This window comes from Xenopus laevis, chromosome 8L, assembly GCF_017654675.1.
Source record: "Xenopus laevis strain J_2021 chromosome 8L, Xenopus_laevis_v10.1, whole genome shotgun sequence".
NCBI lineage: Eukaryota > Metazoa > Chordata > Amphibia > Anura > Pipidae > Xenopus > Xenopus laevis.
In genome coordinates, this window is record NC_054385.1 from 122,791,023 (window position 1) to 122,812,937 (window position 21,915).

Sequence of the window (21,915 nt, forward strand, 5' to 3'; positions counted from 1 at the left end):
TTGAGAAGCCTACAGAACCCATTCAGGTGAAGGGAAATCAGGCTGTTAGGGGGCTGTTAGCCACTGATAACTCGCCTCAGAGGTGACAGAGAGCTCGGCTAACTAGTAAGGGCAACTAGGTTAGATATGCATAAGGAAAACAGGAACTGTGAATGAGCCACTGAAGCAGTACTAGCTGCAAAAAGTGTTTATTCAAACAACATGTTTCGGGCACACAGGCCCTTTATCAAGTTACTAGGTTAGATAGTAAGGACAGCTCTGGCCCATTAAAGGAGGTTTCTGGGGCAATGACCTCATAGCCCATAGAAACCAGATGCACTGCAGAAGACTTATCCATTAATCTGAAGTGATGTTATTTCTGAGTTGTGGTGTTTATAGGTTGTTAATTGTACCAATTGCCAGATTGGGTCTAGTAACCCTTAGCAACCTTCTAAGACAACTTATTGTTTAGTAGCCAGACCAGAAACAAAGCCTTACAGTACAATCAAGGGATATACAGTAAATATTAAAAAATCATTGCAAGTATTGGTCATTATATTATAGAGTATAGATAGATTATTATTATAGATGTAGATGTATATACTGAGAGCTATTTCTTATATGATTGGCTGAGCTGTAATATTTTTTTAAAGAAGTCAAAGTCTATTTTCCTTCTTTATCAGAATATAGATACCTGTATATAGGAATTATGTTTAATGGGTACTAGCTGGGATAAGCTCTAAAAATGGTTGATAAACACTGACGTACAAGATCCATGGGAATTATCTCAACAAAGACTGTTTTTTTCAGATTCTCTACTATGCTAAGTGAAACCTTACTAAACTGCAGTAAGATGGAGAGACAGCCAAATAAATTACTATACAGAGAACGTCTGTTCCTTTCACCTGTTATTACCAATTTCGTCCCTCCTCTCTCTCTCTCTCTCTCTCTCAGACTCATATACCTGGTGTATATCAGGTGTCTTGCGGAGACTGGGAAAAGCCTCATTAACAGAGCAGGGAGACATCTAAGTGCAGCCCTCTGTCTCCTGAATGGCATTCAAACTCTTGTACATTATAGAGAGATCATTTAGCGCCTCACTAGCCCATTTATATGGCGGGCAACCCTCTGCGGGACTATTTCACAAATGCTTTGGGGGTGAGTTTGCTTCCGATGCCAGCCTGCTCCGAAGCCGTCCATCCTGGCCGCTGTCCGAGAAATCAATTCTCTTTAAGAACTCCTAATGTGCTCCTATATTATTCTTATTTATTATGAAAGGACAAAGCCATTGGGTGTGAGAGGGGGGCTCTTTATAGCCAAGTTTTACCTGCTCAGTAAATCAGTCATTTCCTAGAACTAGACAGCAGCCATTTATTTTCCCTTTATTGTGTTTGTACCCTTCTCATTTCATGTATTTCTGCCACTCAAAAAGGTTACAGCCATAGGTTTCATTATTAAAAGTTGCTGATTTTAACTTTGGGGGAACCGAAGCTGCATAAGGAAAGAAGCACTGGCCTAGTCCTTGTATGAAACAAACCCTTTACCAAAAAAAAACCCTACCCCACGTAGAACCCCCCTCCCTCCTCCACCCAGCCTAGCTCCCCCCTCCCCAGGGGAAATTCCCCCTAAATTTCTACTTACCCCTTGGTGCAGAGCTCAGCATTGGAGTTCACGACAGCCATCTTCCGGGTCTTCGGTAAGCTGAGATGGAGACCAGCGAAGCGGCGCATGCTCAGTTGGAGCAATTTTCCGTTTTTAGACAATAGCGCATGCACCGAAATAGACGGAAATTGCCGAAGTGCCGAAAGAAGACACGAAGACCCGGAAGATGGCAGCTGTGAACTCTGATGCTCAGATTATTGGTAAAGGAGACAAAGGCAGTGATGTTACGAGCAGCCAAAAAGTGCACGTATTTAACATAAATGGGTGACTGTTTTGCCCCGTTCCCACAATTATGGACAGTTGAGGGCTGCATGCTGTTTAGTGGAAGGCGAAAGGGAGAAGGTATACACACAGGCGATAGTTTCCCATTTTCATGCGCCTAAGGACCTGGATAAAAACTGCTGTCTCCTCAAAGGAACAGCAACAAAATCAAAATATTAAAGTGTTTTAAAGTATTAAAATATAATGCAGTGTTGCCCTGCACTGGTAAAAAGGCTGTGTTTGCTTCAGAAACACTACTATTGTTTATATAATTATATTATATATAGCTATGGGGGCAGCCGTTCAAAGGAGAAAAGGCTAAGGTAAAACAGCAGATAACAGATAAGCTCTGTAGAACATAATGGTGTTTTCTGTTATCCACTATTTAACCTGTGCCATATAGACTTTTTTCAATTTCCACCATTGCTACACAGCAGCTTGTATTGAAAGTTTTGGGCACGTACTGAACTGAGAACTTTTAGGGAAGAGACGCATGCTCAGATTCGGGGAGATTAGTAGCCCAGCGACAAATCTCCTCTTCTTCGGGTCGACTAATCTCCCCGAACTGCCTCCCGCCAGCTAGAACAGAGGTGCCCAATAAATAGATTGGGATCTACCAATAGACCTTTAGCTGATGATCAGTAGATCTCAAATCACTGTCAATAAACAGCTTGTCTATATCACCCTCCTGTTTCATGCCTTTTATTCACATATTTATGTTAAGGTCACATAAGAAATAGTTGTTTGTTAAATACAGCAATATAAATTCTCTCATAAAGCCATATAATATTTAAGTAATATTTTCCATGGAACAGAATGCTAACAATGTTTTTATGGCTGAGGATCATTATGGGACAGCATCACTAAGGGGCAGATTTATCAATGGTCGTGGTGAATTTTCTAATTAAAAAAATTCGAATTTCGAGCTATTTTTTGTGTACTTCAACTAGGGAATAGTCCAAATTCGATTTGAATTTGAAAAAAAAAATCGAAAATTAGAATATCTAAATTTATTATCTACTGTCTCTTTTAAAATTCGACTTCAACCATTCACAATCTAAATCCTGCCGAATTGCTGTTTTAGCCTACGGGGGACTAATTTGGAGTCAATTGGTGGACAAATCTACGTTTTTTGGTGAAAAACTGCAAATCGAATGCGATATTCCTTCCATTCGTACGATTCGTATTTGGCCGAAAACTTCGACTTAATTTCTGTTGGTCTTTTTGAATTCGAATTTCGACGTTTTTTCAATTTGAAATTCGACCTTTGATAAATATGCCCCTAAGAGTAGACCTCGCATTAGTAAAGTAGGGGCACTCCTGGGCTAGAATGTAAATCGCCAGCGGGATGGCACTCAGAGCGCTTCGTTTTCCAATGTTGCCTCACGAGGAAACTTTGGGCAACTTCAGAAAACAAAGCTCTCCAAGTGCCATCCCACCGGTGATTTACATTCTAGCCGGCGGGAGGCAGTTTGGGGAGATTAGTCACCCCGAAGAAGCGGAAATTTGTTGCTTGGCGACTATTCTCCCCGAATCTGAGTGTATGTCTCTGCCCTTACTGTGGCTACAACTATATATGGATAATCTGTAGGGATGCACTGAATCCACTATTTTGGATTCGACCGATCCCACAAATCCTTTATGAAAGATTAGGCTGAATACCGAACCGAATCTTAATTTGCATATGCAAGTTAGGGGCGGGAAGGGGAAAACATTTCTTACTTCCTTGTTTTGTGACAAAAAGTCATGTGTTTTCCCTCCCCTCCCCTAATTCGCATATGCAAATTAGGATTTGGATCCGGTTCGGCTGGGCAGAAGGATTCGGACGAATCTGAATCCTGCTGAAAAAGGCTGAATCCTGGCCGAATCCCGAACTGAATCCAGGATTCGGTGCATCCGTAATATATTGCACTGCATAGGAAATATCGAATTTGCCAGTTTTAAGATATTTCTCAATATCCTGTGGATGGGGGACGTCCCTTCTGTATTCAGGATCTAGATGCCTGTATGTCTAGGCACCTTAAGTATTTATTGTGAATGAGGGTGGGGATTGGAGCCAAGGGTGTGGTTACATAATAAATGATGCTCAGCAGTGATGTGCATAAATCCCTTCCTTTTATATTTTCATTATTTATACATGAGAGCAAAGCACCACCCCATAACTCGGTATGTAAAATATAGCTAACGGCAGTTATATTATTACAAATATGTAGCCAACTCTATGGTTCAACTTCCACCTAGGGGTTAAATCAGTAAAGGGTCTACTCGTTCTTAAAGTGACTGACAATTCATAACATCATTTATTATCCCATCCCACAAAAGGAACCATTTTTTTTTTCTCTTGCAGCAATTGACACTGACCAGCGAGACCAAATGGTCCATAGGTGCATCAGTACAACCCCTATTAAATCATTTAAAAGCTTGGCTTGAGTTATGCAGTGCGCATGCCAGGGCCTCCATCCATCTCAAACCACCAACAGAGAGAGAATGAAGGGGAATATGGGTAAATTAACGGCCATCCCCATCTAAAGGGCCCAACAGGTTGGATCTAATCCCACGCTCACCGCAGGAAGGTGCTCGCTCTAACGCCATTGTACTTAGAGAGAAAGGCCCATATCAATTATTGCTCGTTTAGGTCAATTTCCGCAATGTAAAAAAGAAATGGACTCTTCATTTGAAATGTGGTTAACGTCTAAGTGTAAGTAAAGGCTTCTTGTGGGTTCCTATTTGCTGGGTCAGCAAGTTTGGTTGGGAGGAATGTGGGAAACGAACCTGATATTGGTTAAAGGCTAAGTTCAGTTTAATATTAAAGTATATTAAGGAGAGGCTCCCCTGACAATACACAAAGGCAGAGAAGGGGAATGAATGCATAAAGTAGAGAAAATATAAGAAAATATATCCGTTGATTTGTCTGTGATACAAAGGATTCGAAAACCAGTTGGTGGTGGAAACTGTGAGACTTGCACCAGATGAAGAGAATTTTGGAGGAATGAGTGCTGACTAAACTCTTGCTGCATAAAGTAGGCCATAAATAATGTTCAGGGGTCCTTTGCCGTTCCCTAAAATCAGCCCTGTTAGAAACATCGCCACTGAAATTGCCGTTTGGATTGTAGGTATCTGTGCGATTATATAAACATTATTACATATTATACGTGGGTGTTGGTGGTCACTATCTTTAGCAGCGTCACATCTCCCTTGTACCAATAGCCGTGCAAAAGGGTGCCCAGTGGAAGCAGACCTGGTGCTGGTGCTTCACAACATATTCTCCTGGTCAGTGATCAGTCGAGGAGTTGTAGTTTCATTAAGAAGCCTTATCTAGAGAGATGTCAGTCTTTGCAGATATCTCCCCTGCTAATTAGTGTCATTAAAAAAAGCCTTATTCTTTCTAGGAGCTTTTGTCTCCTGCCATCAGCCCCCTCAGGAGGGAATCTTCCATCTCAGGAACCATCAGGAGTTTCCTCCAGCGGCACATTACTGCTGCACTTGATGGGAACTGGAAGTCATTTAGGGTGGGCTGGGGGGCTCAGCACAGATGCACTTATATATATATATACTGTATATCATAGGTCTGGTTATGACAAATGAGGGGGGAGGTTTACAGTTTAATGTAAAGATCAATCAGAACTATTAGTGTTATTTCTTCAAATATATCTGTACATATACTTTATTTATACTGCAGAGAGAAGAACTAGAGAACTAGAGAAGCAGAGGATTTTGCAACCAAGACCTTACGATAGATAGATAGATAGATAGATAGATAGATAGATAGATAGATAGATAGATAGATAGATAGATAGATAGATAGATAGATAGATAGATAGACGGACAGACAGATGATAGATAGATAATAGATAGATGGACAGACAGATAATAGATAGACAGACAGATAATAGATAGACAGACAGATAGACAGACAATAGATAGATAGATAGATAGATAGATAGATAGATAGATAGAGGATAGATAGATAGATAGATAGATAGATAGATAGATGGATAGATAGATAGATAGATAGATAGATAGATAGATAGATAGATAGATAGATAGAGGATAGATAGATAGATAGATAGATAGATAGATGGATAGATAGATAGATAGATAGATAGATAGATAGATAGATAGAGGATAGATAGATAGATAGATAGATAGACGGACAGACAGATGATAGATAGATAATAGATAGATGGACAGACAGATAATAGATAGACAGACAGATAGACAGACAATAGATAGATAGATAGATAGATAGATAGATAGATAGATAGAGGATAGATGATAGATAGATAGATAGATAGATAGATAGATAGATAGATAGATAGATAGACGGACAGACAGATGATAGATAGATAATAGATAGATGGACAGACAGATAATAGATAGACAGACAGATAATAGATAGACAGATAGACAGACAATAGATAGATAGATAGATAGATAGATAGACAGATAGATAGACAGACAATATATAGATAGACAGATAGATAGACAGACGATAGATAGATAGATAGATAGATAGATAGATAGATAGATAGATAGATAGATAGATAGATAGATAGACAGATAATAGATAGATAGACAGACAGATAATAGATAGATAGACAGACGATAGATAGACAGACAGAAGATAAATAGATAGACAGACAGATAGATAGATGATAGATAGATAGATAGATAGATAGATAGATAGATAGATAGAGATAGTTGATAGCTAGACAGACCCACAGATACACAGACAGACAGATAGATACCTATCCTTGTCATCTTTTGGTCACTGGCACCAGTACATTTTAAAAAATAAAGTCACAACCCTAAGCAGGCACTTAGCACAATGTATACTCTTTTATAAATATACATTATATAGCAGCCCCTATTTCTGCACTAAGAAACAAGGCAGAATATATCACACGCCCCCTAGTGGAGAGTTTAGACTGGACAGAAAGAGGCAAAGTTTGTACAGACACAGCAGGGTGAGATTTCAGAGCCTATACACTGTATGACAGTCTGGGAAATGTACAGAATGTGAGTAATAAATGGGGTGAATGAAATGTATGCAGGAGGAGAGGCTGCACCCTGAGAATGAAGAGTAATGGCCCCACTAATTATATGTCAGGGGGCAGGCGTGCCAATACTTGATCCCTAACCAGAGCGAAGAGGGAAGCAGGAGGGGGGCGAGGCCAGAAAACATCAATTCCTCTCTGTACAAATGCCCCCAAGGGGTCCTCCTGCTAAGCATCATGGGTAGCTTGCAATTGGTTGATGGGCGGCCTGGGAATAGATGGATTATTTCTGAGTACAGGCGAAAGGTTTGCTGGTGCCGTTCCAAGAGGCTGTCACCTTCCTCTGACAAATGGATTTTAATAAGAAAGGAGAGCCAGGCCCTTTCGTTTCTTCTCCCCTCTCTGAGACTCCGCCATTTGTGCAATTTCAAAGAGGTTGTTACCCCCAAAATGTTGCACTTTCCCAATAGACCTGCAAGGGCTTGCCCCTGCCTTGTGCGCCAGTGAAACTTCTTCCCGTTCATCCCAATATCAATGACGTCCTATAAATCATAAACTCAGACTTCCAGGCCGCTGCAGCACAATGATTGTATTCACAATGTCATGCAATGATGTCACCATTCACAATGTCATGCAATGATGTCACCCATCATCACTTATTCATAGGGCAGCAGCATGTTACACAGCGCTTTACTAGCCTCCATGATGTCATGCGGAGCAGAGGGGTCGGACAGGGTTTCACGGCACTCGAGGAGCTGAGCAGAGACCTGGGGAAAGGTGATACTGGGGGATTCTGTTCTTGTGTATGGCCATACATACTTCCCAACTGGCCCGTTTTTCGCGGGACAGTCCCGATTTTGACAGCTCAAACTGCAGTCCCTGATTGTTACTGAAATGTCCCGACTTTCTCTGTGATCTCCTGAACTGAACAGACAGAAAAAAGCTTTTGGCAGAGAGCCCAGAATATGTGGCAGGTGCATTTAGATACTTTTGTAACAATTAAGCAAAGAAACTATTGTAATAATTTAAGATAAGCTAAGAAACTATTGTAACAATTTAAGATAAACAAAGAAACAATTGCAACAATTTAAGATAAGCAAAGAAACTGTTATAACAATTTAAGATAAGCAAAGAAACAATTGTAACATTGTGTATGGCCATACATACCTCCCAACTGGCCCGTTTTTCACGGGACAGTCCCGATTTTGACAGCTCAAACTGCAGTCCCTGATTGTTACTGAAATGTCCCGACTTTCTCTGTGATCTCCTGAACTGAACAGACAGAAAAAGGCTTTTGGCAGAGAGCCCAGAATATGTGGCAGGTGCATTTAGATACTTTTGTAACAATTAAGCATAGAAACTATTGTAATAATTTAAGATAAGCTAAGAAACTATTGTAACAATTTAAGATAAACAAAGAAACAATTGCAACAATTTAACATAAGCAAAGAAACTGTTATAACAATTTAAGATAAGCAAAGAAACAATTGTAACAATTTAAGATAAGCAGGTCTCTTGGGGAAACTGTGACAGGCAACTTAAAGGGCAATTCACCTTCATTAGAAAAACTATAACAACACATAAAAACCACAGAAATGTCTTCAAACTTTTCATAACCTGCCAAATTAAAATGGTAATTAGGGGCTATGGCCCAGGTACCGGCTAAACCTTTTCTCTAGTGAAAACTGCCCCGTTTCGCTTTGCTGAAAAATTAGCGAAACCACAAAAAAATGTGCAAAACACATTGTCAATGGGTGTTTTTTCTTATGGCGACTTTTTTGTCCAAATGCATTAGTCAATGGCTGTTTTTTTTTTTATGGGCGTTTTTCCTCTGCAAATTTTTCTGCTGCAAATTCTTGCCACAGTTTCTCAAAAAAATGAGCATATGGTGAAATGCAGAATTTAGCCGTGAATCCATGGTTGGTGAATAAATTTGCTCATCACTACTGTTCTCCGTAAACATCACTGCACCAAGTCTCATCTATAGATATTTGTTTTATTACTTAAGCCAACGTGTTGTTCCATGCGCTGAGTTCAATGGACTTTTATTAGCCCACTAGGCCTAGTATGGCACATTTGGGTACCAGCCTAACACAGAATGCAAGAACAGCACTTGGCACTAATCATAAATAAGCCCCTTTAGCTGAAAGGTGTGTAGTTTTATTTACTGGAAAATCTGTCTCCAGGGGGGAAATTGTGCTGAGTGTGTAATCAAAGCACAAAGTGCAAGTAAACAATTAATGCTGTCATGAATTCTTTGGATAGCGTACAAATGCCATCTGCTGGTAAGACTTGAGATCTACAGACACACTAACAGACTCACTAACAGACTCAGAGCAAAATGAGACTGGAGATCCATATTCTGGGCCAGGCTGACTGTATTTGACAGAAATCAGTCCCCTCCCCATGCTGTTTGTAATCATAAAAATAATCACAAGTAAAAGCCTAAACCTCTGTAAGTACTGAATTCTAATGGGTACTAGTTACAACTTACAAGTTTATTGGGGTAACAGTCACTCTACTACAGTGTCGGACTGGGATACTAGGAGCCCACCCAAAAACCTTTGACCAGGGGCCCACTCTCAGTACTATTATTATTCCTCTCCTCACTCAACCTCTATTCGCCTAGTCTCTTTTCTTTACATGCTATAATCTATTATTCCATCTATTTAGCCTCTTTGTTCTTATAGAAATAGGGAATGGCCATGAAATAGGCCAAATGGTTAGAAGCAAGAAGCCCACTGACACCTGGGCCCACCAGGACTTTTCCTGGTCTCCCGGTGGGCCAGTCCGACACTGCTCTACTATAATTCACACAGGGCACAAATAAGCACTCAACCCAAATCTCCCCCTAACTGGCCTTCAGACTGGGCCCCCTTAGCTCATAACAAGGTTACAGATATATAGAAACATTGGGGTAACAGTCACCCTGCTATAGTTCCAGGGGTACCCAGGATACAAATAAATACTCACCCCAAATCTCCCCCTAACTGACCTTCAGACTGGGCCCCCTTAGTTCATAACATGTTTACAGATATATAGAAACATTGAGGTAACAGTCACCCTGCTATAGTTCCAGGGGTACCCAGGATACAAATAAATACTCACCCCAAATCTCCCCCTAACTGGCCTTCAGGCTGGGCCCCTTTAGCTCATAACAAGGTTACAGATATATAGAAACATTGGGGTAACAGTCACCCTGCTATAGTTCCAGGGGTACCCAGGGCACAAATAAGCACTCACCCCAAATCTCCCCCTAACTGGCCTTCAGGCTGGGCCCCTTTAGCTCATAACAAGGTTACAGATATATAGAAACATTGGGGTAACAGTCACCCTGCTATAGTTCCAGGGGTACCCAGGGCACAAATAAGCACTCACCCCAAATCTCCCCCTAACTGACCTTCAGACTGGGCCCCCTTAGCTCATAACAAGGTTACAGATATATAGAAACATTGGGGTGTCACCCTGCTATAGTTCCAGGGGTACCCAGGGTACAAATAAGCACTCACCCCAAATCTCTCCCTAACTGGCCTTCAGACAAAGCCCCCCTTAGCTCATAAGAAGGTTACAGATATATAGAAACATTGGGGTAACAGTCACCCTGCTATAGTTCCAAGGGTAACCAGTAATTTGGCTGCACCACAATACAGTTATTTATTAGTGCAGAATTAATGTTACAGTGCAGGGTTCCAATGTATTCCTCATTGGGATTCCTTTCAATCCAACATGCTCCCTGGGGGCGGGGCTGTTTAGAGAGGAGCTATTTTCCTGTAACCTCCCATCCCCAGTGAGTGATTTGCACGAGAGGAATATAAAAGGAAATATAAAATTCTTGCTATTCTGGCATTTTGTGTCTTTCCTAAGCCGTCACTTACACAATCAGTGCACTTTAGCTTTTGGGGGGGGGGGGAGAGGCACACACCTTCCCGGCGCTTTCCAGACATAATTAAATATTCATTATTTAAATAAACAATTTATTATTCATACTCATGCTGACTTGATTTCATTTTTTAAAGGGACAGTATTACCCAGGCACATGTGCTTATAGGGGAACTGTGATCACTATAAAAGCCTGTTTCACAAATAGTATTTCAGTACTTAGAAAAATTGGAAAATTCAATAATATATTAGTGAGACCCTAGAAATTACATGAATTGGAGCAAAATAACAATGTATAGGCACAGTGTGCAAATGGAGGCCTGTAGAGACCAATTACAGTAATACAAGCACTTTATGCTACAGGCACAGGTTTGCATACCTTTTTGCACCAAACCTGATAATAGTAAATGAGACCCCTAAATTTCCATTTAGGATTATGGGTAACCAATAATAATGTGAATCACAAAAGGAGGCAGCCAAGGCTTGTGATAAACTGATGTGCAATCCTATTTACTACTGTTCATAAATCACCTCTAAATGTCATGTTTCTGGTATTGCATGACTGGCCACTAGATGGCAGCCTTTCATCAGTTCTTGACTGGTCCACAGAAGGAACATTCCAGTTCAGGACATAATGTAGCTGTGAAATCACATTGCCTATAGGGAGGGATTTTCAATCAGAAATAGACGTGTGCTCTGGCTCTTGAGCCCGGGGTATTAATAAATGAGGCACCTGATTTCATTTATCCATTCATTAGTATCAGTATTGGTATCAAAATCAATTTATGGCCCTCTATACTTTAAGAATAAAACATTTTCATGTATGCATATTGAATTGCTTATCAGTCAGTGCATCAATAGGCCCCTATTCTTGTGGGGGCCCCAGCAGTCTCAGGGTCTGATCTCTCTATAATTCTACTCATGATTATCATCATTATTTATGATAAAAGTGAATTTGTGGTGGAGATCAAGGAAATCGCCCCCCCCCCCCCTCCCATTGACAGACACTAAGGCAGGTATCATGGGGTACAGGAGAGTGGACTGGCCCATTGAGGCTGTAGCTTAGGGGGTCCTCACAATAACCTGATGCTGACAGATATAAACCAGTGAATACAAGTTGTATGATCTGGCCCCAATTCCCACCTCACTGCTTGGCCCCCTTGTCCTGATCAGATTCCCAACTAAAAAACAATTTTGTCATAGGCACAGGGTCATGTTTTAATTTGGGAAAGCTAAGTAAAGAGATTTTCTTCACAGATTTCTTCCTAGTAGCCCAGGGCAAATTCCAGAGTCGGACTTGGGGGCCCGGGGCCCACCTGGGCTGCTGTCTTGAGGAGCCAATTCCATGTATAATACCCCAGAACACACAGCAGGATAAATACAGTGCCAATTCCATGTATAATACCCCAGAAAACACTGCAGTATAAATACAGTGCCAATTCCATGTATAATAACCCAGAAAACACTGCAGTATAAATACAGTGCCAATTCCATGTATAATACGCCAACACACATGCCAAGATGAATGCAGAGTCAGCCAATTCCATGTATGTATAATACCCCAGAACACATGGCAGGATAAATACAGTGCCAATTCCATGTATAATACCCCAGAAAACACTGCAGTATAAATACAGTGCCAATTCCATGTATAATAACCCAGAAAACACTGCAGTATAAATACAGTGCCAATTCCATGTATAATAACCCAGAAAACACTGCAGTATAAATACAGTGCCAATTCCATGTATAATACGCCAACACACATGCCAAGATGAATGCAGAGTCAGCCAATTCCATGTATGTATAATACCCCAGAACACATGGCAGGATAAATACAGTGCCAATTCCATGTATAATACCCCAGAAAACACTGCAGTATAAATACAGTGCCAATTCCATGTATAATAACCCAGAAAACACTGCAGTATAAATACAGTGCCAATTCCATGTATAATAACCCAGAAAACACTGCAGTATAAATACAGTGCCAATTCCATGTATAATACGCCAACACACATGCCAAGATGAATGCAGAGTCAGCCAATTCCATGTATGTATAATACCCCAGAACACACAGCAGGATAAATACAGTGTCAATTCCATGTATAATACCCCAGAACACACAGCAGGATAAATACAGTACCAATTCCATGTATAATACCCCAGAACACACAGCAGGATAAATACAGTGCCAATTTCATGTATAATAGCCAGAACACACAGCAGGATAAATACAGTGCCAATTCCATGTATAATACCCCAGAACACACTGCAGGATAAATACAGTGCCAATTCCATGTATAATACCCCAGAACACACTGCAGGATAAATACAGTGCCAATTCCATATATCATCCCCAGAACAAATAGTAGAATAACAGGACAGAGTTCATGGTTGTCTCCCCCTATTTTCTCGTTGATCTTTCTTCTGTGCTGTCCCCCCTGCCACAGCTGTTGCAGGGGTTTATTCCTCCCTATTTCTTATTTATTGTCTAACCCCAGTTCTGTGATCTTTCCCCTTTTTGGCAGTACCTGCCTGTGACGGCTGCATGTTCATGCAGAAACAGCCCTTTAAGACAACTACACACATATAGTGACTTCTCAGCTTTGCACAAATGTCCCATGATGCCTCTCTCTACCCCCCGGTGCTGCATTGTGGTTAAGGATAAAGGTGCAGCTAAAGCTGTGACCAACCCTCTTGTGCACATTGTATAATGAACATATAATGACACGCTCAAGTGCCCCAATTACAATGTATCCCAGGGTTTTGTGGGAAGGTCGCCATCTACTGTTGTACTGTGGAATCACTATCACATAAGGTTCACTGGGGAATTCCACATTCCACTTCAGTTATCCCAGGTATCTCTCACCTTGCAAATAATGATACAAACACCAAAATGCCCAATCTGTGACCCTTCAGCTCTCCCTGCCAATGGTGATTGGTGCAGATTGCATAGTACATAGCTTGGGAGATGCAGTTCGGCTGGATAACTACCATACCCTGTATACTTACCAATGATTCATTGATCCAAATTGTAATATATTGGGGAATGTGACATATTACAAATATTAAATATTATATAATCATGGGAAAATACATATTATTTTAGCTGCTCTGGAGAAGCCTTTAGATAACTGGCCTAATGAGTGTAGCCCTTCTCACTAGGGCTTACAATCTTACAATTCTGCCCCTGCTCAGTTAGCACCCACCAATTGTTCCTCTCTGTGGCAGCACAGGGGTTAAACCCAACCCACCCCAAATCCTCATTCCATGGCTTCCCCACCCATCCCTCTGCTAGATTAGTTCATTCCTAATCGCTGCTTGAAAGTGTATGTATAATTGCTGCCAAGCACAATGTTCTTTCTCTCGCTCTCTCTCCCATTGCATCCTCTGTAGAGTTTCCTTGTCAAAACTTCCTGTAAATTCTCAATTCCAAGCGTTTTCCTGCACCCCCCTCCTCCTCCTCCTCCTCAGGAGCAGATAATAATACACAGCACTGCCCCACTAGTTATGTTATTACTGCTTTGCCTCCAACATCGTGCTGTCTCTGTCCACAGAAGGGTTAACCAACCAGGGGCTTAAAAAATCTGAAATTCATTTGTGTCCACCTTACACCCATAGTGGATTTCATGCTCCCCTTGGATTGTCCATCAGAGGGTCCCGGCTCCTAAACCAATCCTATTCTTCATCAAGTCTACTGCCAGCCGAAAGGTAAAGTACTGCTTTATATTGCCCCACTTAGAGATAAGGGATAGGGCGAAGTTAGCAAGCAAAGGATTATGGGTAGCTGACACCTGAGATGGCATAAATTGATATTAAAAGTAATAATCACCCAAAAAATGTATGTAATAAAGGAAAATGTAATTGTAAGAAATGCTCCAATATACATTAAATCATGTTATATGTAAATGTCATTGCTACTGAAAGCAGTGTATGTCCTTTGCACTGTCGGTTGTAGCTTTTGAAACAATGTAGCAGACGCCAGCTGGTTAACTGATCTGTCACGGCTGGAGGAGAGATGTTACATCTAAGGGGTCGTTTGCCTTTGAGTTAACATTTAGTATGATGTAGCGAGTGATATTCAGAGACAATTTGCAATTGGTTTTTATTTTTTATTAATAATTAATATTAATATTTTTTATTATTTGTGGTTTTTGAGTTATTTAGCTTTTTATTTGGCAGCTCTCCGGGCTGTAATTTCAGCCATCTGGTTGCTAGGGTCCAAATTTCCCTAGCAACCATACATTGATTTGAACAAGAGACTGGAATAAGAAAGATAACTAAGCAATAAAAAGTAGCAATGGTAATACATTTGTAGCCTTACAGAGTATTTGTTTATCTAGATGGGGTCAGTGACCCCCATTTGAAAGCTGGAAAGATTTAGAAGGCGGCAAATCATTTTAATAAAAACTATAATTGCTGGCAACGGCATGCAAATGAATTTGTACCAACTGTAGCCTGTAGGCTTTCTTCCAGTCATGTGACCCTAGCTGAGTCCAAGAGTCAGTGGTCCTTTGTTCTCTTAAAACACAAACCCAACAGCCTGATCGTTTGTTTAAACATAAAAAAGTGTAGGACTTTGCCTTATCTCCCCAGCCTGTAAAGTAAATATTAATGATTTATATAAGGGTCCTGAATCACACATTTGTTGCACTGAGCAAGAAAATGAAACCATTTTCCCATTAGTACTTCCTGGTTCTGCCGAGTCACTGTTTGCAGAAGAGAAGCTAGTAACCGTACCAGTCCACAGATAAATCCTTGTGTTATGAGCTGCTTCTTGTCTCACTCAAACAAAGGCTGATTAAGGCTTGTATTTTTATATTAATACAAAAATTATCCCCTTTACTGTGGCAGGGGGGAGTTTTACTTGACTGCTTTATAACGGTAAATAAATACTGAAATATGCGTGTTTTTAAATATTATTAAATATTATATAAATTAAATATAAATATTGTCACCTTTATGTTAACTTTTCCTATATTATAGAATCATACGTAGCTTTTCAATTGGTCTTCATTTTTTTCTTTCTTTATAATTTTTGAATGATTTGCCTTTTTCTTCGTACTCATTCCAGCTTTGCAGTCTCCTAATCAAATCAATGTGTAGTTACCAGGGTAATTTGTACCCTAGCAACAAGACGGCAGAATATGCAAACTGGAGAGCTGCTGAATAAAAAGTGGCATCATACTACGGGGCTGATTTATCGAGAGTCAAATAGTAAATTCGAATTCAAAGTTTTGAGTTTTATAATTCATAATTCACACAATTGAATTTTAATCCGTCTATTCGCATGCAGATTCAAATGTGAGATTTATCACACCTCGAGCATGAAAATGGTCCTAATTCGAATATCCGCCACCTAATACCTGCAAAGTGCATGTACAAGTCAATGGCAGAGGTCCGTTGAGCCATTTGGAGATGTTAAAGGAGAACTAAACCTTAAAGTTAAAAAACCCCAACCCCCCTACCCTACATACACCCCCTTCCCTTCTCCTCCCCCCCAGCCTTGTTGTTACCCCAGGCAAATGCCCCTAAGTCTTTACTTACCCCTCAATGCAGATTCTGTCCAGAGGAGTTCAGGGCAGCGATCTTTTTCTCTTCGGTAATCTTCAGAATGAGACCAGCGTATCGGCGCATGCGCAATTTTCTTCATTCCGAAGATTACCGAAGCGGCTAAAGATGGCGCCTCTGAACTCCGTTGGACAGAATCTGCACCAAGGGGTAAGTGAAGACTTAGGGGCATTTGCCCGGGGCAGCAACTAGGCTGGGGGGAGGAGGGAGGGGGGTCTATGTAGGGTAGGGCAGTAGGGTTTTTTTAACTTTAGGCTTTAGTTCTCCTTTAATAGCCTTCCTGACATTCTATTTTTTTTGGGAGAAAAATTCCATTCGTACAAATCTAATACGATTCGAATTTTCAGGCCAGAACCATTCGATTGAATATTAGCCAATCATATTTTTTCTTAAATAACCTCCCAGTATTTTCGAATTTAAAAAAATGCACATGAATTTGCAATTCGACCTTTGATAAATGGCCTCTGAAAGTTAATTTAGAGGTGAAAAACCCCATTCAAAATCCAATTGTGTCTTTGAGAAGATTTGATATGATGCTGACTGTTCTGATGGCTTTTAATGGGCCAAACAACCCAGAATGAAGCAAGAGGTTCCATTGCACAACACGGGATGTGTAGCAACTTCAGCACTGGGGACACAATGATTGGAACAGGGTGGAGGAGGGAATGGAATGCAGCTCAGGAGCTGTCAAACTGGGGGTCGGAGAAACAAAAGGGCTCAGCAAGAGAACCAACTAGAAGCATCTGAACATTAGGTCTAAGGTTGTGAAGCTTAGGGAGATGCTTACATACAGTATATGTTACATGTGGGCAACAGATACACAGAGCTGGGGCTTATTCAACTGTACATGTGAATGAAGGGGCCTAATGGGGGGAGTGAACACAACATTTCAATATATGTCAGTCAAACACATCATCCTTCCATAGGTTTGGGGAGGTGGGAGCACAATGTTTGAACTTTGAAGTCCAGTTACTTGCAGCTGTCAGTTGGCCATAGTTAACACCTCTGTAGGGGGTTAGACATGCCTGATGTGGATATATTGGGTAGCATCAATGTATCTTACACAATATATATATAATATTCCAATGCTATCCACAGCTAACACTTTCCTACTTATAACACTGCCATTGAGTATCTTTTTTACTGGTTGGGCTGTAAAAAACTACACCAAGTGATTGTGCCATGGTCATTTATTTTTTTCTCTAGTGGAGTTTATAAAACTAGCCATATCATTTACAAAGTCTGCTGTGTTGGCATAGACAGGTTTATTTCCTATTTATCATTGGCTTTCCAAGAATCTGCCATATGTTTCAATTGCGAAAAGATCAGATGCTTAAAGAAAGTGAAAGTGAGATTCCCTCTGTAATCAGCCTTGTATTGTGGATTTTATATTGTATATCTACTGTATATTATGAATTGGTCCTCAGGCTCAGGTTACTGCCTGGGGAAAGTGCTTTATTAAAGAAGATGTTAGTTAATGGGGGGACATCTTTGGAGGTCCATTCATGGGTCTGTACCCAAAACATAAACCATGCCGGTCTATGTGCCAGCCTATAGCCAACCCTGTATAGAGCCAGGACAATAGCTAAGGGTAACCAAGGCAAAACTGGTTGTCACCATTTCCAACCTCAGCTCACCACCTGCCACCAACCTTATCACCTGCCTGCCTGTTGTCTGGATGTGCAGGGCTGGAGATAAAGAGGTCTAAGGTCCAGAGAAGTCTAAGGTCCAGAGGAGTCTAAAGTCCAGAGAAGTCTACGGTTCATAGAAGTCTAAGATCCTAGGGTCCTTTCCTTAGTTCCAGGCCTGACCTTGTAGTACAGAAGAACTTTGGAGGCGATGTCATAATTCATTGTACAACCAATTTCATTGAGCCTCCTACCAAGTCAACAATGATTTGTAGGGGCTCACCTTAACTGTGGAAGATAGCTCCTAAGTGGCTACAACTACTGTACATTATATAGAACCGTGCTAGGCGACCTGTTTGCTCATGTGACCCCCAACCTTAAACTCACTGCTACCTGTCCATAGTCATTTCTGTTGTGCCATAATTTGATATGATTTATTGGCTACATGGTCTGCTATGCTCTTGTTATTGAGAAAATCCAGAAAGTATTCATGTAAATACACATTCTGACTTCAGATAAATTGACAGATTGGAAAAAATGCTCCTTTTTGGTTTATTATTTCTGCGTTTTTTAATTTTTCTTCCATGGATTATGAAAAAAGTGAATTTCAAACATTACAGTTCCTTTATTTTGCTGGGCACGGAGCCCGATGAACTAAAACAAAACCGCGGCGCTTCCTGAGCCATGTGGGAAGTGACAGGCTTATCCTCGTTACACTTGTGTCTGGGGACGAGCCAACACAAGAAAAGTAATGATCCACAGCATGAAATGGCTAATGTGGGAAAGACCACAGTGATACCGCTGCTATTGTACATGTGTGTGACACGCTACTGGGACTTTTTATGACAATGGGGGTTGTGACGGATGTGGCCCTATCAGGCAGAACTGCAGGGGTAATAGTGCCTAATATATGTGCAAATTAAACCTTCCAGTCTTGTATTTAGCTGACCACGCAGGTCATTTTCACATCTACCACCATAAATATCCATGGTCTTTGGCCACCTTAAAGTCCTTTCAACTGAACTCCAACTCTTCAAGGTGGCAGTTCCTTGGCAGAGAGCAATGTAAAGCATTAAAAGTGCAACTCCGCTGAGTTGTTTGTGTCCTCTGACATCTCCAGCAAACATTAAACTTTCCCATAAAATGACATTTATACTGGAACAACATGAACCAGTTTTCCCATCAAGCATTTTAACTGAAGAACATGACGTTAAGATGCCAAGATGTTTCTCATAACCCTTCGGCCGGAGGTTAAGATCATTTGTGTGAAACCATTGGTGATGCTTTACATCCAGTCAGACAAACAAGGCATCAAGCCATTCCGATTGGGACAAGGCTTATGAACAATGTTCTTGTACTATAGGATCCATCATATTTTTGTGACATCAACATGAGACATTAGAAGAAGTGAGTGATGACATTTGCTGGTGTCCCTATTATTAGCATTGTAGTTTAATCCCGACCTGGAGGGGCACATAGATATCAGGGTTTTTCCATCACATGAGCATCCAGAGGAAAGAATTGTAAAGTTGTTGAATTGGAGCCAATGCACAGCTTAGGGACACATAGGGTCAGTTTCAGAGCTGCCATAAAGAGGCAATTACATATAATAGCATAAGAGCCATAACGAAGATCAAAACCCAGAGGACAACCCTTACAAGAGGCCTCCCTCCTCCTGAATAGCACCACTGGAGACTCACAAAATAGCAGCTATTGTTATTCTTGGCTAAAAACTGCACAGTAGCACAGATGGGTTGGTGAGTGCCATTTTTCAATGGTGTGGGTCCTATTTAATATGCAGTTGAAGCAAAGTCTGGATCATCTTTAACTTTACATGCTCTGGTGGGGAGATCATAGAGAAGAGGACCTGAAGTGACACAAGGTGGTGCCTGCTAACTACTCTCTGCTGATCTGCATTTATTAGCTAGACAAAGCAATAGCTGCTGTTTTGTGACTCCCCAGTGGTGTAGGTAAGGAAGTAGGGGAAGTGGTAGACCTCTTGAAGGTCCTAGGGTTGTTCTCAGGGTTTTGTTCTCCTCAAGTCATTTAAAATGGGGTCAGACATTGGTTGCATCTACACACTGATTACATTGTATAAGTACAAGTTGCATCTGCCTCCCAAAACCAACTCCATTTATAATGACCCAGAACACACGGCAGGATAAATACAGTGCCAGTTTCATGTATAATACCCAGAACACATGGAAGGATAAATACAATGACAATTTTATGTATAATACCCCAGAACACACGGCAGGATAAATACAGTGCCAATTCCATGTATAATACCCCAGAACACACAGCAGGATAAATACAGTGCCAATTCCATGTATAATACCCCAGAACACACAGCAGGATAAATACAGTGCCAATTCCATGTATAATACCCCAGAACACATGGAAGGATAAATACAATGACAATTTTATGTATAATACCCCAGAACACACGGCAGGATAAATACAGTGCCAATTCCATGTATAATACCCCAGAACACACAGCAGGATAAATACAGTGCCAATTCCATGTATAATACCCCAGAACACACAGCAGGATAAATACAGTGCCAATTTTATGTATAATACCTCAGAACACACAAAAGGATAAATACAGCGCCAATTCCATGTATAATGCCCTGGAAAACATGGCAAGATAAATACAGTGTAAATTCCATGTATAATACCTCAGAACAGATGACAGAATAAATAGAGAACCAGCTCCATACGTAGTAATACCCCAGAACACACAGCAGTATAAATACTGTTCCAATTCCATGTATAATACCCCAGAACACATGGAAGGATAAATACAGTGCTAATTTTATGTATAATACCCCAGAACACACGGCAGGATGAATACAGAGCCAATTCCATGTATAATACCCCAGAACACACAGCAGGATGAATACAGAGCCAATTCCATGTATAATACCCCAGAACACACGGCAGGATGAATACAGAGCCAATTCCATGTATACTACCCCAGAACAGATGGCAGAATAAATACAGAACCAGCTCCATAAGTAGTAATATCCCAGAACACACAGCAGTATAAATACTGTTCCAATTCCATGTATAATGCCCCCGAACACATGGCAGGATAAATACAGCACCAGTTTCATACATAATACCCCAGAACACACAACGGGATAAATACAGTGTCAATTGCATGTATAATATGTCCTGTGTTTGTAGGTCACTGAAGACCTTCTTGCTTCTTATTTGATCCATCCCCATTAGGTGGTCAAATTATTAAATCAGTGTGAAGTGACCAGCCAGGCATGTGACCAAAATGTTCATTACAGTTGTGGGAGTGCAGTGCTGAACTCTTCTAGGACTCTGCTGATCCATTTAATCATTGCTATAATCAAACACACATTACAGAGGGAATGTTTATTGGCCACCCCACAGAGGCACATTCACACACAGGAAAATGGGTTCAATGAATGATAGAACGAGGAAGTGTGAAAAATGAATTCATACAAACTACGGTTGTAAACAGGAATATGGAAAAATCTGGGCCAGATGGGAATAATGGCTTGAGCAATGGAACAATTGGCAGCCTTCTCACGTACGTATTGTACCGTGTATCATAATTATTATTATTATGGGTGACACCTTGGTATAGGAGACTGGCCATTGTACAATGTGATAAATTTCTGAAAGCATAAGGCGTAAAAATTTCTACTAAAAAAATGCTCACTTTTTCCAGCATTTAGAAACTCATTGTGGTCTACTTAGTCCAAGTCAGTTAAGATGAGTTGCATCTAGGGTTGCTACCTTTTCTAGAAAAAAAATACCGGCCTTCCTATATATTTATCTGTTTTCCCTATTAATAACATTGGGATCAGCCATCATATTTACCGGCCAGGTGGCAACCCTAGTTGCATCTTGAATATGGAGGTACATGTGGCTGCTCACACTATTACTTATTAGAT

General features: G+C 40.7%; 1 protein-coding gene across 2 annotated transcripts in view; it reads left to right on the plus strand.

Moving 5' to 3' along the window:
* Positions 1-14,131: 14,131 nt before the first annotated feature.
* pear1.L (platelet endothelial aggregation receptor 1 L homeolog) overlaps positions 14,132-21,915 on the plus strand; it is a 70,167-nt gene continuing 62,383 nt past the window's right edge. The window contains exon 1 of one of the 2 annotated variants that reach the window (XM_041573536.1): positions 14,132-14,492. The gene's annotated coding sequence lies outside the window, so the exon portion shown is untranslated. The remainder of the gene's footprint in view (positions 14,493-21,915) is intronic. The other variant, XM_041573535.1, reaches the window with a different exon arrangement.